This window comes from Callithrix jacchus, chromosome 19 (assembly GCF_049354715.1).
Source record: "Callithrix jacchus isolate 240 chromosome 19, calJac240_pri, whole genome shotgun sequence".
In the NCBI taxonomy this organism is placed as follows: domain Eukaryota; kingdom Metazoa; phylum Chordata; class Mammalia; order Primates; family Cebidae; genus Callithrix; species Callithrix jacchus.
In genome coordinates this window covers 28,563,524-28,577,487 of record NC_133520.1, presented here as the reverse complement: position 1 = coordinate 28,577,487, position 13,964 = coordinate 28,563,524, and the positions used below count along the sequence as shown (strand labels likewise).

The following is a 13,964-nucleotide window of genomic DNA, read 5'->3' as shown; positions in this document are numbered from 1 at the left end:
TGTGTGCCTATAGTCCCAGCTACTTGGGAGGCTGATGCAAGAGAATTGCTTAAACCCAGGAGGTGGAGGTTGCAGTGAGCTGAGATCGTGCCATTGCATTCCAGCTGGGGCAGTAAGAGCAAAACTCATCTCAAAAATAAAAATAAAAGAAAGAAAAAAGAAAATAACTTATAGGTAAAACTTTTCTTCTGATCCAGCAATTTCTGCATATATTCAGGGTTATCAAGAAATAGCCAATTTAAAATTACTAATAAATGAATTGCTGATATCCAAAGTGAAATTATAGACCAAGCATTGTGGCTCACACTCGTAATCTGAATGCTTTGGGAGGCCAAGGTGGGAGGCAATCCTGAGGCCAGGAATTTGGGACCAACCTGGGCAACATAGTGAGACCCCGTCTCTACAAAATATACAAAAGTGGTGGCAGGTGCCTGTAGTCTCAGCCACTTAGGAGGCTGAGGCAGGAGGACCACTTGAGTCCCAGAAGTCAAGGCTACAGTGAGCCGTGTTGGCGCCACTGCACTCCAGCCTGGGTGACAGACTGAGGCCCTTTCTCTTAATAAATAAATAAAATTTTAATTTTATTTTTTGAATTATGACAAAAAATTAGCAATTCACATGGGTTGTAGGGTGTGAGTGCATCCTCCTGGGCATGCTGTGTCCTGGGGCTCTTTCTGGGTGAGCAGGCCCACTGGACACCCAGGTCTTAAGACAGTCCTCTCTCTGCTTAGCATTGCAGAAAAGCTTTCCCCAAGGCCAGCCCTTTTGTCCTGCTCACCTCTGTGTATTTAGAAATCAGAAGGCCAGGCACATTGGCGCATGCCTGTAATCCCAGCACTTTGGGAAGTTGAGGCAGGTGGATCACTTGAGCCCAAGAGTTTGAGACCAGGCTAGGCAACATGGTAAAACCCAGTCTCTAAAAAGAACGCAAAAATTATCCAGGTGTGGTGGTGCATGCCTGTAATCTCAGCTGCTTGGGAGGCTGCGGTGGGGGGATCATCTGAGCCTGGGGAGGTTGAGGCTGCAATGCACTGTGACTGTTCCACTGCACTCCAGCCTGGATGATAGTGAGAGCTTGTCGAAAGAAAGAAAAGAAAAGAAAAGAAAAGAAAAGAAAAGAAAAGAAAAGAAAAGAAAAGAAAGAAGGAAGGAAGGAAAGAAGGAAAGGAAGAAAGAAAGGAAGGAAGGAAGGGAGGGAGAGAGAAAGAAAGAGGGGAGAGAGAGAGAAAGAAAGAGAGAGAGAAAGAAAGAGGGGAGAGAGAAAGAAAGAGAGAGAGAAAGAAAGAGGGGAGAGAGAGAGAGAGAAAGAAAGAAAGAAAGAAAGGAAGGAAGGAAGGAAGGAAGGAAGGAAGGAAGGAAGGAAGGAAGGAAAGAAGGAAAGAAGGAAAGGAAGAAAGAAAGGAAGGAAGGAAGGGAGGGAGAGAGAAAGAAAGAGGGGAGAGAGAGAAAGAAAGAAAGAAAGAAAGAGAGAGAGAAAGAAAGAGGGGAGAGAGAAAGAAAGAGAGAGAGAAAGAAAGAGGGGAGAGAGAGAGAGAAAGAAAGAAAGAAAGAAAGAAAGAAAGAAAGAAAGAAAGAAAAGAAAGAAAGAAAACTAGAATATCAATATCTGAATCTAAAGCCTGCCTTCTCACTGCTATTATGGGTGGTCACCATCAAATTGTACAGAAGACCTTATAATAACATGCAACAGTTTCCTGTCCCACCTTTTCCCAGCTCTGTTCTATTGTCGAAATAGTTTTCTGTTATTAGCTCCTCTGGTGGGTACCCACGTGAACTCTAGATAACATACTCTTAACTATTCCCTGTTGTGTCACCTTTAGACAACATCTATCATTACTAAAAAAGTTAGACGAGTTTAGAGTGCTTACACTAAAACCAACTCTCTTTCTCCTTCTCGTCCTCTTAATATTTGACTTTAGTTACTTTTAGGGGTTATCTTGTACCTTTGATCTTAAAATTTGGTTTCTTGTTTTTTAACACTTTGACAGACTCTTGAATCCCCTCGGTATCAGAGGAGAGTAGTAGAGACCTTCCTCTTCCCTCTTCCTCTTCCACCTCTCTTCTTCAGTCAGTAACACCTTTATTTATTTATTTCTTAAGAGGTGGGGTCTTGCTCTGTCATTCAGGTTGGACTGCAGTGGCAGAATCATAGCTCACGTCAACCTCAAGCTCCTGGCTGGGATAAGTAATTGATGCCTCTGCCTCAGTTTCCCAAGTAGCTGTGGCAGGAGGACCATACTATAGCTGTGCGCCATCATGCCCGGCTAATTTTTTAATGTTTTGTACAGATTGGGGGATGAGTCTTGCTAGGTTTCCCAGGCTGGTCTTGAATTCTGGCCTCAAGCAATCCTCCTGTCTTGGCAGTTACACCGTTACTGATTGCTATTTACAGCCTACCCAGCAACTACAACTACGTATATTGAGCTTTGCTTAAAGATTACCAGTAAATATCTGTTACATGATCATGACTACATAAATATTGTTAAATCCCAGTCTTAGAGCCTCACTTTCCTCCTCTGTCAAATGGGGACAGCATAGCATGTTCCACACCTCATAAGACCTAGTGAAGAGGATACAGAATGTGCAGAATGCAAATAATGAAGGTTTTTACAAATGTAACCTCTTATTTTTTCATCATTATTACATGACATGCAGCATGGAGTGGTAATAACGGCTTGTACTATTTGAGCAACTTAAATAACTCTCTGAACTACAATTTCCTAACCATAAAATGAAGAGAATACTAGTACCTATCTCACTAAACTGTTGTAACGATTACATGAAATGATATAAATCAAAGTGCTTCTCCTCCTGTGGATCACTATCCCAATTTTAGGGATCATGACCATATTTTCCTTTTGCTAGGAGAGAAAATTTCAGTTTATACCCCAACTCAGCAGGGTAGGAATTGATAAGAAGTATATAGCACTCTGAAAAAGGCACGTGGGAAACCACTGGAAAATCTGATTGTGGCCATGTATTAGGCAACTCTGTTAAATCCAGTATTAATGGGTATGATTGTAGTACTGTAGTTTTGTAGGAGAATGTTCTTGTTCTTTGGAAATAATGTGCTTAAGTGTTGAAGGGTTAAGTATCATGATGTCAACAAATTACTTTTTTTTTTTTTTGAGATGGAGTCTCACTCTATCTCCTAGGCTGCAGTGCAGTGGTGCGATCTCAGCTTACTGCAACCTCTGTCTCCCAGGTTCAAGTGATTCTCCTGCCTCAGCCTACCAAGTAGCTGGGATTATAGGCACTCTCCACCATGCCCAGCTAATTTTTCTATTTTTAGTAGAGACGGAATTTCATCATGTTGGACCAGGCTGGTCTCAAACTCCTGACCTCAAGAGATCCACCTGCCTCGGCCTCCCAAAGGGCTTGGATTACAGGTGTGAGCCACCACACCTGGCAACAAATTACTTTTAAATGGCTCAGAAAATAATTATGTAGATTGATCATGCAGAGAGCAGTCTACTAGTCTGTCTTTTACCTTCTCTACTTATCTGACAGTTTTCAAAATAAACCTTGTGTGGTGGGGGCAGGGTTTGCACCACAGGAAAGCACCTTAATATCATGTAGCCCTTTCCCCTCCCCTTGGGAACTAGGCATGGGCCCTAAGGGTGCAGCTTCCACAGTCTCACCCAGTGAAGCAGGGTTGAGTGTTGCCGACACCTTCTTAAATCTCCTTGGTAAAGTAGACTATGCCCAGAGGGTGATGAAGAGCACAAAAAGCCGGGGTCTACGGGCAGCACGCAATAGTGCAGGTTGTGCCGCACAGTCCAGCCCTCCTCCTGAAGCTTAGGGGTGGGAGAGCCAGAGGGCCTTACAGAATGGTCCCAGATGAGAGACAAGGCAGGCAGCTGCTTCGTGTGGGTCCTGGCTGGGGCCCCCTAACTGTGTGTCTCATCAGCTGTCTCTCCTTTGTTAAAGGGAAAGCAGGAAGAGAGCAGTTGGTATCTTGGCACTACCCAGAACCCAGATACTCCTTCCCAGTCAACTCAATTATCTGCACCAATGAACTGGGAAAAAGGCACTGGTAACTGACTCTTGTAATAATTTACTATGGACCTATTCTATGCTATGCTCGAAGTCTACCAAAAAATTCGATAACACCAAAACATGATGAAATAACTAAACAACAAACAGTAAAGAGCAAAGATACAGACTCTCTCGTTCCTTAAGCCATCATTTATCCCTCTGAGTCAGCCCAGTTCTCAGGTTTTCAGGGCAATCTACAAATTGAAAAGCAAATCTGCTTTGTCTATCTGATAATAGATAGGTGATCTGCCTATGGCTGACGTGTGCCGGTAAGCCCACAAGTAAAGTGCTGCACTTCATTCTGGACATGACATGTTGCAACAGGAAAAACTAGCATTTTAAGGGTGATGAGTATAATGAAGAAGGTGAGTAAGAAATAGGATGAGGCTGGGCGTAGTGGCTCATGCCTGTAACTTCCAACACTTTGGGAGGCAGAGGCAGGCGGATCACTTGAGGCCAGGAGTTCGAGACCAGCCTGGCTTACATGTATCTGGAATAAAAAAAAGCTACATGCCTGGGTGACAGAGAGAGAGAGAGACTCTTCTAAAATAAAAAAGAAGATTAAATCTAGCATTTATTGAGCACATACATTGAGCCTCCCAGAGCCTGGGTCAGGTCTGACATGGTCTCACTTGATTCGTGCAATCACTCACTTGAGGTTGCCAGATCACAGGCATCACTGTTGCAGGTGTGGGGGTGTGGAATGGCGAGCAGGAGAGGGAAGAGGTTAAGAGGGAAGTTGGGAAACACTGTCCCAGGAGTAAGGCATTTTCATTCCACTTTTCCTAGGGAAGAAACAGAGTCTCTAAGAGGTTCCATGGCCTGCCTAAAATCACACAGAGTGCGGCAATGATGACATGATTTCAGTTGCTAATATTTCCTACATGCTCTTCTTGCTAAGGACTTCAGGTGCCAAGTCAACGTTTGAACCTTGACTTCGAGTCTCGGTTATGTCATGGTCCACAATCTTGCTGTTACATCATCATATATCTGTCTTCCTTGAAAATACGTGGGACACAATCAATGAAGCTCTGAAGAAAATGGGGCTGCTGAGACCAGAGAGGAAAAGATGGGGACAGATGCATGGTAGTTGTTCCCAAAAATATTGTAAGGCTGACACTTTGCAGGTAATCACTCTTATTCTGCATGACTAATTTTGAATATCCTCCACCTTATTTCGGGATGCATTTTGGTGAAGTCCACTAAGCTTTTGGTATCTTTCACCAATGGGTGGAAGTCATACCCATGACAGATTACTATAAGGAGGAACTCAGAAAGACAGAACTATCCAAATAGGGAATAAGATTATTTCAACATAGTATTGATGGGAGTACCCCAGCAACAGAGGTGTCCAAGGTGATGACCTCTTGCAGGGGATGTTTTTGGGGGACTTAATGTATCTGGAATAGAAAAAGCTACATGACATATAAGGTTCTTTCCAACTTTGAAAGTGTAAATGTCAACTTCTGTAGAATTAAACTATTTACAAATGGATTTTAAAATCAGAGAAGGGATGGGCCAGGCGCGGTGGCTCACGCCTCTAATCCCAGCACTTTGGAAGGCTGAGGCGGGCGGATCTCGAGGTCAAGAGATCGACACCATCCTGGCCAACATGGTGAAACTCCATCTCTACTAAAAATACAAAAAAGTTAGCTGGGCATCGTGGTACGCACCTGTAGTCCCAGCTATTTGAGAGGCTGAGGCAGGAGAACTGCTTGAACCCAGGAGGCAGATGTTGCAGTGAGCTGAAATCGAGCCACTGCATTCCAGCCTGGCACCTGGCGACAGAGCAAGACTCTGTCTTAAAAAAAATAAATTAGGGAAGGGATGTAAAGTGGGTCAGTATTACTGACCAGATGGGGAGGGAACTGCATCATTGAAAGCTGTGACCAGTCAAGGGTTCCAGGGAGTAAATCAGCTCAACCACTGAGTAGTTCTAACCCTCACTGTGCATCAGAATCACCCAGGGAGCTTTTAAAAATGACAGACACCGAAGCCACATTCCAAACCAAGTGAAGCTGAATCTCTGGGGATGGGTCCAGGAATAGGTCATTTTTAAAAGCTCCCCAGGTGGTGCTAATGTGCAACCAAGATGTAGAACTCCTGAGCTAGAGGAAAAGAAGCCGGAGCTGAGGCTGGGCATGGGGCCTTCTCAGTGTCAGGATGACCAGGAATCAGTCTATCTGCATCAGGGCCAGTGACGGCCCCTCTGGCAGGAGGGAGTTGGTGGGAAATTAAAAGACAAGAAGATAAAGCCCTTTAACCCTTTAATACCTAACTTCTAGTTATTAAAAAGAAGTTCACAAATTCATAGAGATGGGAAGTAAAATGGTGGTTCCCAGGGCCTGGGGGGAAGGAGAACGGAGAGTTACTCTTCAATGAGTACAGAGTTGAAGTCTGGGAGGGTAAAAAGGTTCCAGAGGTGGCAGCTGGTGATGGTTATACAACAATGCAAATGTATTTAATGCCACTGAACTGTACACTCACAAGTGGCTAAAATGGTAAATTGTAGGTTATACATATTTACCCAATGCAATTTAAAAATGATTAAAGTACACTCGTTATAATGAAAAGTATAATTAAGGCTGGGTGAGGTGGCTCACGCCTATAATCCCAGCATTTTGGGAGGCCGAAGCAGGCAGATTACCTGAGGTCAGGAGTTTGAGACCAGCCTGGCTAACATGACGAAACCCTGTCTCTACTAAAAATACCAAAATAAGCTGAGCATGGCCGTGGGTGCCTGTAATTCCAGCTACTCGGGAGGCTGAGGCAGGGAGAATTGCTTGAACCTGGGAGGCGGAAGTTGCACTGAGCCAAGATCGCACCATTGTACTCCAGCCCGGGCAACAGAGACTCTGTTGCAAAAAGAAAAGAAAAGAAAAAAAAAAAAAAGAATAATTAAATACACCAACCACCCAAATGTAGAACGTTAGCACTTAGTCAAATTTTATTGTCTTTTTAAAGGAAAAAAAAAATGAAACTTTGCGGATTAAGAAAACAAAAACCCTTCAGAGGGATTTATCCCAGGAATAAAAGGGTGGTTCAACGTAAGAAAAGCAATCAATGTAATGTGCCACACGAACACAACGAAGGCAAAAAAACAAGCCACATGATTATCTCGAGGGATACAGAAAAAAAGCATTTGACATAAAATTCAACACCCTTTTGTGATTAAAAATGCTTAGAAAACTAGGAATAGAAGATGATTTCCTCAACACAATAAAGGCCATTTATGAAAAGCCCACAGCTAGCATCCACTCACTCATGAAAGGCTAAAATCAAGAAATCTCCCTAAGATCAGGAACAAAGGAAGGATGCCTGCTTTCACCACAGCTTCTCAACATTGTACTGAAAGTTCTAGCCAGAGCAATTAGGCAAGAAAAAGAAGTAAAAGTCATTCAGATTGGAAAGGAAGAAGTAAAACTATTTCTGTTCACAGTTACCATGATCCTACATATAGAAAATCCCAAAGAATCCATAAACAGAAAAGGTACCAGAGCTAATAAATTCAGCAAAATTGCAAGGGACAAGATCAACACACAAAAATCAGCTGTGTTTCTACACACCAGTAATGGACAAGCCAAAAAGGAAATTAAGAAGCAATTCCATTTATGAAAGCTTTCAGAGCATCTGAGGATTGGATATCAGAACAGTCTTGCCGTCTTTTGAAGTGGAATCATCTCGTTAGTAACGGTCCTTGGCGGAGGCATATGCATCAGTGCCTTTAATTTTATATGCATGTTACTGCATCTCATATTAAGTAGAGCAAATAGATTTGCTGGGGATGGTAACGTGGATGGCACAGGACATGTGTAAGAAGCTGAACCACATCCACAGGCAGGTCAGAGTGGCCTGGGTCTCAGCCATCCTGCCTCCCTTCACGTCTCAAGAGACACAGGAAGATGGGAAGCAAAATCTCAGGCCTCTTGGAGGAAATCAGGTCTCAGTCAGCCTTTCCAGGAGGTTAAGGGGACTTATTAGGCCCAGGAAACTGTTTACTGTGGAGGGTGTTTTCCACTAGACTAGTTTTTGTGGGGTATTTTTAAGTTAAGGAACTAAAAGTGTTTTTAATTATAATCTTTTTAGGGTGACTAGGGCCCAGAAAGATGAAGTGTTTGCCAAGTATTGCCACATTTCTTAGCTCTCCATGTTCCAAAGACTCTAAAAGCTGATAGGTGGCTCCATCACAGAGATAGCTCTCTTGACCCTTGCTGTGTTTCTGTTCCTCTTTCTTGCTAACAGCTAAGTAACATCTGCTGAGATGGAAACACTAGGAAGAGAAAAGTTCCCAGCGATTTGCTAAAAGGGAAAGAGCCCTAAACTGGGAGCCAGAAGCTCTGTGTTCTAGGTGGGCTTCTGTAGCACCCCAGCGGTGTAGATCCGAGCCTATGTCTTCCCTTCAGTGGGCCTTCATTTTTGTCTGTAAAGGGGAGAAGATCAGGGGTTGGGAGGCGTGGAGATCCTTTTAATTTTGACATTCTGGTTTTTCTTAAAGGCCATACCCTTCATGAATTCAAAAGAATTTTAAAAGAAGATGGAAGTGACACTGACTGGAAATGGGAAGATGAAAAGAGAGACAAATTGTAAACGTTGGATAGGAGACTTTTCTATTCTAGACCACTTCTTTCTACTGCCCAAACTGAGTTGATATCACAGGTTCACAGGGACTCAGGAGGGGGCCAGATTAGGCAAGGCAAGAAAAAATAGCACTCTTTTTTTTTTTTGAGACTCACTCTCGTTACTCAGGCTGGAATGCAATGGTGTGATCTCGGCTCACTGCAACCTCCGCCTCCCTGGTTTAAGCAATTCTTCTGTCTCAGCCTCCTGAATAGCTGGGATTACAGGCATACGCCACTACACTTGACTAATTTTCATATTTCTAGTGGAGACGGGGTTTCATCTTGTTGGACAGGCTGGTCTAAAACTCCTGACCTCAGGTGATTCTCCTACTTCAGCCTCCCAAAGTGCTGGGATTACTGGTGTGAGTCACCGCACCTAGCCGAAACAGCATTCTTGTTTTCAATTTCCCCAGACCAAGGCTTACCAAAGAAGCCAGATCCTGGAAAAGGCTCAAATATTCAAAGCTTGCCTACTCACCTGTGGGCAAATAAACATTTTTATGGACTGCCTTTTGAGGGAAAAAGAGGTGGAGAGAATCTGGGGGAGCAAATCAACTTCCAAAGAATGAATAAATGGGCACTTAAGTGAGATGGGAGGCCTTGGAGTGCTACTTAGTTTTTCTTCCCAATTCTATTAATCTGTCAAACATCTATAAAGTGCCTACTGTGCGCTGAGTGTTGTGGGTGGTCAGATAGGGTGTTTGGCTGGAAGGTATTCACAGGAAGATAGGCATGTGCACAAACACCCAAAGATCTAAAATACAAAGCATGGCACACTGCCAATCAACAAAAATAAAAAATGCAAAGCAGAATGTGGGACCTGCCCCAGGGAAATTCAGATAAACTGCTAGAGAAGTTTTATTAGCTGCTGTTCTCTTTCACCTGGAAATGGTGTTCTCTTTCACCTGGTATTCTCTTTCACCTGGAAAGTTCAGGAAATAGACACAGGGGCTGGAGCCCAAATCCGAAAAACCTTATCCATTCTTCCAACAGTAGCAATGTTCCCTGGCTTCATTTTACAGAAGTGAAAACCAGGACAGAGACATGAGCAATTATTTGCTCTCTGATCATCCAGGTGGCTGGCAACACAGCCAGATAGAAAACTACACACTGAAAACTTCCCATAGAAACCGATGGTGAAAGCATGTACCACTAGGAAGCTCATCTTAGAAGTCGAAATCCATAGAGCTCTTTCCTCTGTCTCCCTTCTTAGGTCAATCCCAAAGACACACCAACCAAAAGTCAAAGCAGGATAAAAGCAAATTTCATAAGCAAGCTGGAGTCATGGGTATCTCTGGCCTGAGGGGAGCCGAGGTCTCTGCAGTGACAGATCCTCCACCTGGGGAGGCCATTGTGTGAAGTCTCCAGCCCCATTATAATTGAGTTGCCGGGACCTCATGTAGGGGGAACAAGAGCTAGCCCACAAATGAAAACCCCGGCAAGCCCTCTGCTTTTGCACAGTGAACGAACGTGGCCACAGGCTTCTCAGCACTGAATTTGAACGAGCCAATGGTATCCCAATCATTGAAACAGGAAGCCAGATAAACAGCATGTTATCAAGGGGGGATGCAGCTCTTCCCTTAAGGCGGCGCCAGCTGCGCCCTGTGACTATCCTAACAAAGTCCCATTGACTCACCAGCTGATTTTCCTGTGTTAGGCTCTGGGGGACAAGGAACCCTCTCTGCCGGGTGGACGTCACCCCTGCACACCGCCCCCGCCACCCGCCACTCGCGTCCTCTCCAGTTCCTGCCTCCCCTCTCTGCCCGTTGCAGACTTGGCTGCTTTTTTATCCTATGACCAGTTTTTATCGGCTCTGAGGATTAGCAAGGACGAGAGCCCTGAGACCCGGGAGGGCTCAGGTGAGCTCCCCCGGTTCACCCAACCTCTGCGTTCTCCTCCCGCCCCTCTCTTCCGAGACCACTTTCTCCGCTCCCAGACCCATTGGGCGGGCGCCAGAGAGGAGGGCCTCCGGGAGATTGGCGGCAGGGCGCTTCTCCCCGCATCCCGGGGGTGCGGGGAACGTTTTCTGGACGGCCCGCAAGGTCACCCGTCCCAGCTGTTCCGCTGGCTCCTGCTGGGATGGGAAGAGTTAACTCTCGCCTCAACGAAAGGCAGAAGTGCGGGTAGGGTGCGTGCAGGTCGTGTGGGTGCGAGTATAAGAACGCAGCACCTGGTGTCTGCTGATAAGATCTCAACGCACTTTAAATTGCAGGCATTTCACAACAAGGAAACTGAGGCTCAGAGGGACTGAAGTTGGGTAGCCCCTTCCCCCGAGTCAACTCCAGAATCAAACGCGCAATCGGTCCCGCAGTGGTCGAAGGGGCACACACCTCCCTGGGAAGCCGCGATGATCTAAGTAATTACTTATTCCAGCGCCTCTCCCGAGCCCAGCCAGCAGCCTCCCTCGGACACCAACCTCCCCTACCCCGGGGCTGGGTCCTGGCCGTGCAGGACCTGCCAGCCGAGCCCGGCAAAATGGGAAGCTGCAGACCCCCAGCGCCGCGACCACGCGACCGCCCCGCGCCGGCCACTCACCGGAGCGCCTGCCCGCTCGGGCTCCGGGTCCGCGCCGCCGCCGCGCAGAGTCGCGCATCCCCTAGGGCAGCGCGAGTGCGGGGTCCACTCCTCGCGAGCACAAAGTTTCTCCGGGCTTCCCGGGCCGCCTCGGCCCCTCGCACCAGTTTCAGCGTCCGCCGCGCGCTCCGGCCTCGGGCCCCGCACTAGGGCCGCTGCCGGCCCCAGCCCCACAATGAAGAGGGAGGCGGCAACCTGAACAAAGTGCCTCCCCCCCGGGCCCGGCCGCCGGGGCGGAGCCTCGTGACCCGCTGCCCCAGGCACACGCCGGCTGCCTCCACGGCGGGCCCGGGAGGGGAGTGCCCGGCGGCCGGGGGCGGGCTGGAGGAGAGGATCTGCTCCGGTCGCCCTCGCTTCCCTCCCCCTGCACTGTGCCAGTTTAACCCGCAGAGGGGCGGAGGCATGGGTCCCTTCCAGACTTTGTCATTGGAAAGCTATTCCCGTAACCCTTTGCTGCCTTCGCCTTCCCGCCCCGCCTCCCAGGCTGGCCTCAGAAAGGCGGCAGCTCGGTGGCAGAGCCGCGAGCTGGCAGGGCAGGAAGCCTTTGCACAATTGAGCCTTTCCTTTGCCCGGGAACCCGCCACCGCCACTTCCAGGCCGGGCTTCCTCCCTCCCCCACATGGCGTCCGGGTACCGCTGATTCAGCCGCAGTTAGAAGGGGGCAGATGGATGGGCCAGACTCTCCACCCGACTTCTGACCCCGGGCACCCACTTCCTTTCTTTCTCCACCCCACTGAACTGTCATGCTGCCTGAGCTGGAACTCTTAGGTGCAGAGGAGAGAGAAGCCCCGCAAGCGCCCTGCAAATAGTAGGTGCTCAGTAACTTAAGTGATTTCTCCCCACCTTCCGGACTGCCGACGCCCCTCCTCCTCCTTCCAGAGACTAGGGAGGAGGAGGAAGGGGAAGAAGAGGAAAGAGGAAACGACCCGACCTGAAGAGAGTGAACTGCTGAGAAGGCGCTCAGCCAGAACCTACTGCAAACTCCCTGCGCGCATGGCCTCTGCCTCCCGGCCTAGGGACTTCCAGGGTCTGCAGAAGAAGGCAGAAGGAAGTCAGGTGGCCCCAGCTTTAAAGCAGGCTTTGAGCTACACGGGAGAAAGGGAGTAGCTGTGGCCAAGGACCCAGCAGATTCCCCTGCTCCAGCCCACAAATATGAGGACTGATTTATTCCCAGGGCCATGGGGTTGCAAGTTGGAGGGCTGATGGGTAGAAAGCAAAACTGCCTGCTCCCTGGGAGGTCTCAGAGCTCTTTGCCAGCAAAATCAGTGTGAGCAGAGTCAGGATGAGAGCCCTTGAGTCCTCCCTGAACACCCCCACCCAGTGGGTCAGCCACAGTGGCTTTGAATATGGAGAGATGAGACACTAGACAATGGACAAGCAGCGACATTCAAGAAGTTCCCAATTGATTAGGGAAAAAGATTTGTTGTATGATTTTTGTCCATGAAGGGAGTGACTTGCCTTTTGGCAAGGGATAAGGGGGTGGACTGCAGAGTGACACAGTTACTCTCCACATAAAGACTAGAAGTGTGGGTTCTTACGGCAGACTGCATGGGTTCAAATCCTGGATCAACAATTTTTTAGCCATGGGAACTTGGATTCTTTAACCTCGGGCTACAGCAGTTTCTTCTTCTGTAAAATGGGATAATAATAGTTCCTATCTCCTAAGAGTGTTGAGAGGATTAAATGAGATAGTATAGGTAACACACTTAGAATAGTAGCTGGCACATAATAAAGACTTAGCAGGCTGGGCGCGGTGGCTCATGCCTGTAATCCTAGCACTTTGGGAGACCGAGGCATGTGGATCACGAGGTCAGGAATTTGAGACCAGCTTGGCCAACACAGTGAAACCCTGTCTCTACTAAAAATTAAAAAAAAAAAAAAAATCAGCTGGACGCGGTGGCTGGCGCCTGTAATCCCAGCTACTTGGGAAGCTGAGACAGGAGAATCGCTTGAACCTGGAAGGCAGAGGTTGCAGTGAGCCAAGATGGTGCCACTATACTCCAGCCTGGGAGACAGAGTTAGACGCTGTCTCAAAAAAACAAACAAACAAAAAAACCCAAAAATTAGCCGGGCATGGTGGCACATGACTGTAGTCCCAGCTACTCAGGAAACAGGCAGGAGAATTGCTTAAACCCTGGAGGTGGAGATTGTGGAGCCAAGATCTGCCACTGATTCCAGCCTGGACAACAGAGCAAGACCCCATCTAAAAAAAACAAAAATTAAATTTAAAAATATATAAATACTTAGTAAACATTAGCTGTTTCTTTGATCTCAAAGTCCTCTAACTCTGCGCCCAATCTGGCATTCAATGATGTGCTAGCTAGAATCCTTTTGTGCTCTTCACAGTCCTGCAAAGGGGAGCCTGGTCCTTTAAGAAGAAGCACTATCCTTTCTTGAGAGCTCATAAGGTGGGGCCCCAGGGACCAAGAACCACACAGTAGGCATGCAAATGACTATCAGAAGATGAAATGACTCCTTGGCCCGTTGTGAGGCTAGACGCATAGCTCCCATCCACATTGGTAATGCTGGCATGATGTCATTCCTTGGGTGCTACCCAGAATGGAAAAGAAGCCCAAAGCTATAATTTTGTAAGGATTACATCTCTTCCATCAGTACATAGGATCAATATTTCTCTCCCACTTAAGAGTGGCTGCTCATACCAGTTCTCTCTGACTCTGCTCCTAATGTCCCAATCAATCTGGGTGATGGGATCATTTGTACCCCAAACCCCAG

General features: G+C 47.1%; 1 protein-coding gene across 12 annotated transcripts in view; it reads right to left on the bottom strand.

The window, feature by feature from the left end:
• NAV1 (neuron navigator 1) overlaps positions 1–11,408 on the bottom strand; it is a 272,793-nt gene extending 261,385 nt beyond the window's left edge. For all 12 annotated transcript variants that reach the window (XM_078356800.1, XM_078356803.1, XM_078356799.1 and 9 more), the window contains exon 1: positions 11,193–11,408. The gene's annotated coding sequence lies outside the window, so the exon portion shown is untranslated. The remainder of the gene's footprint in view (positions 1–11,192) is intronic.
• Positions 11,409–13,964: the final 2,556 nt, after the last annotated feature.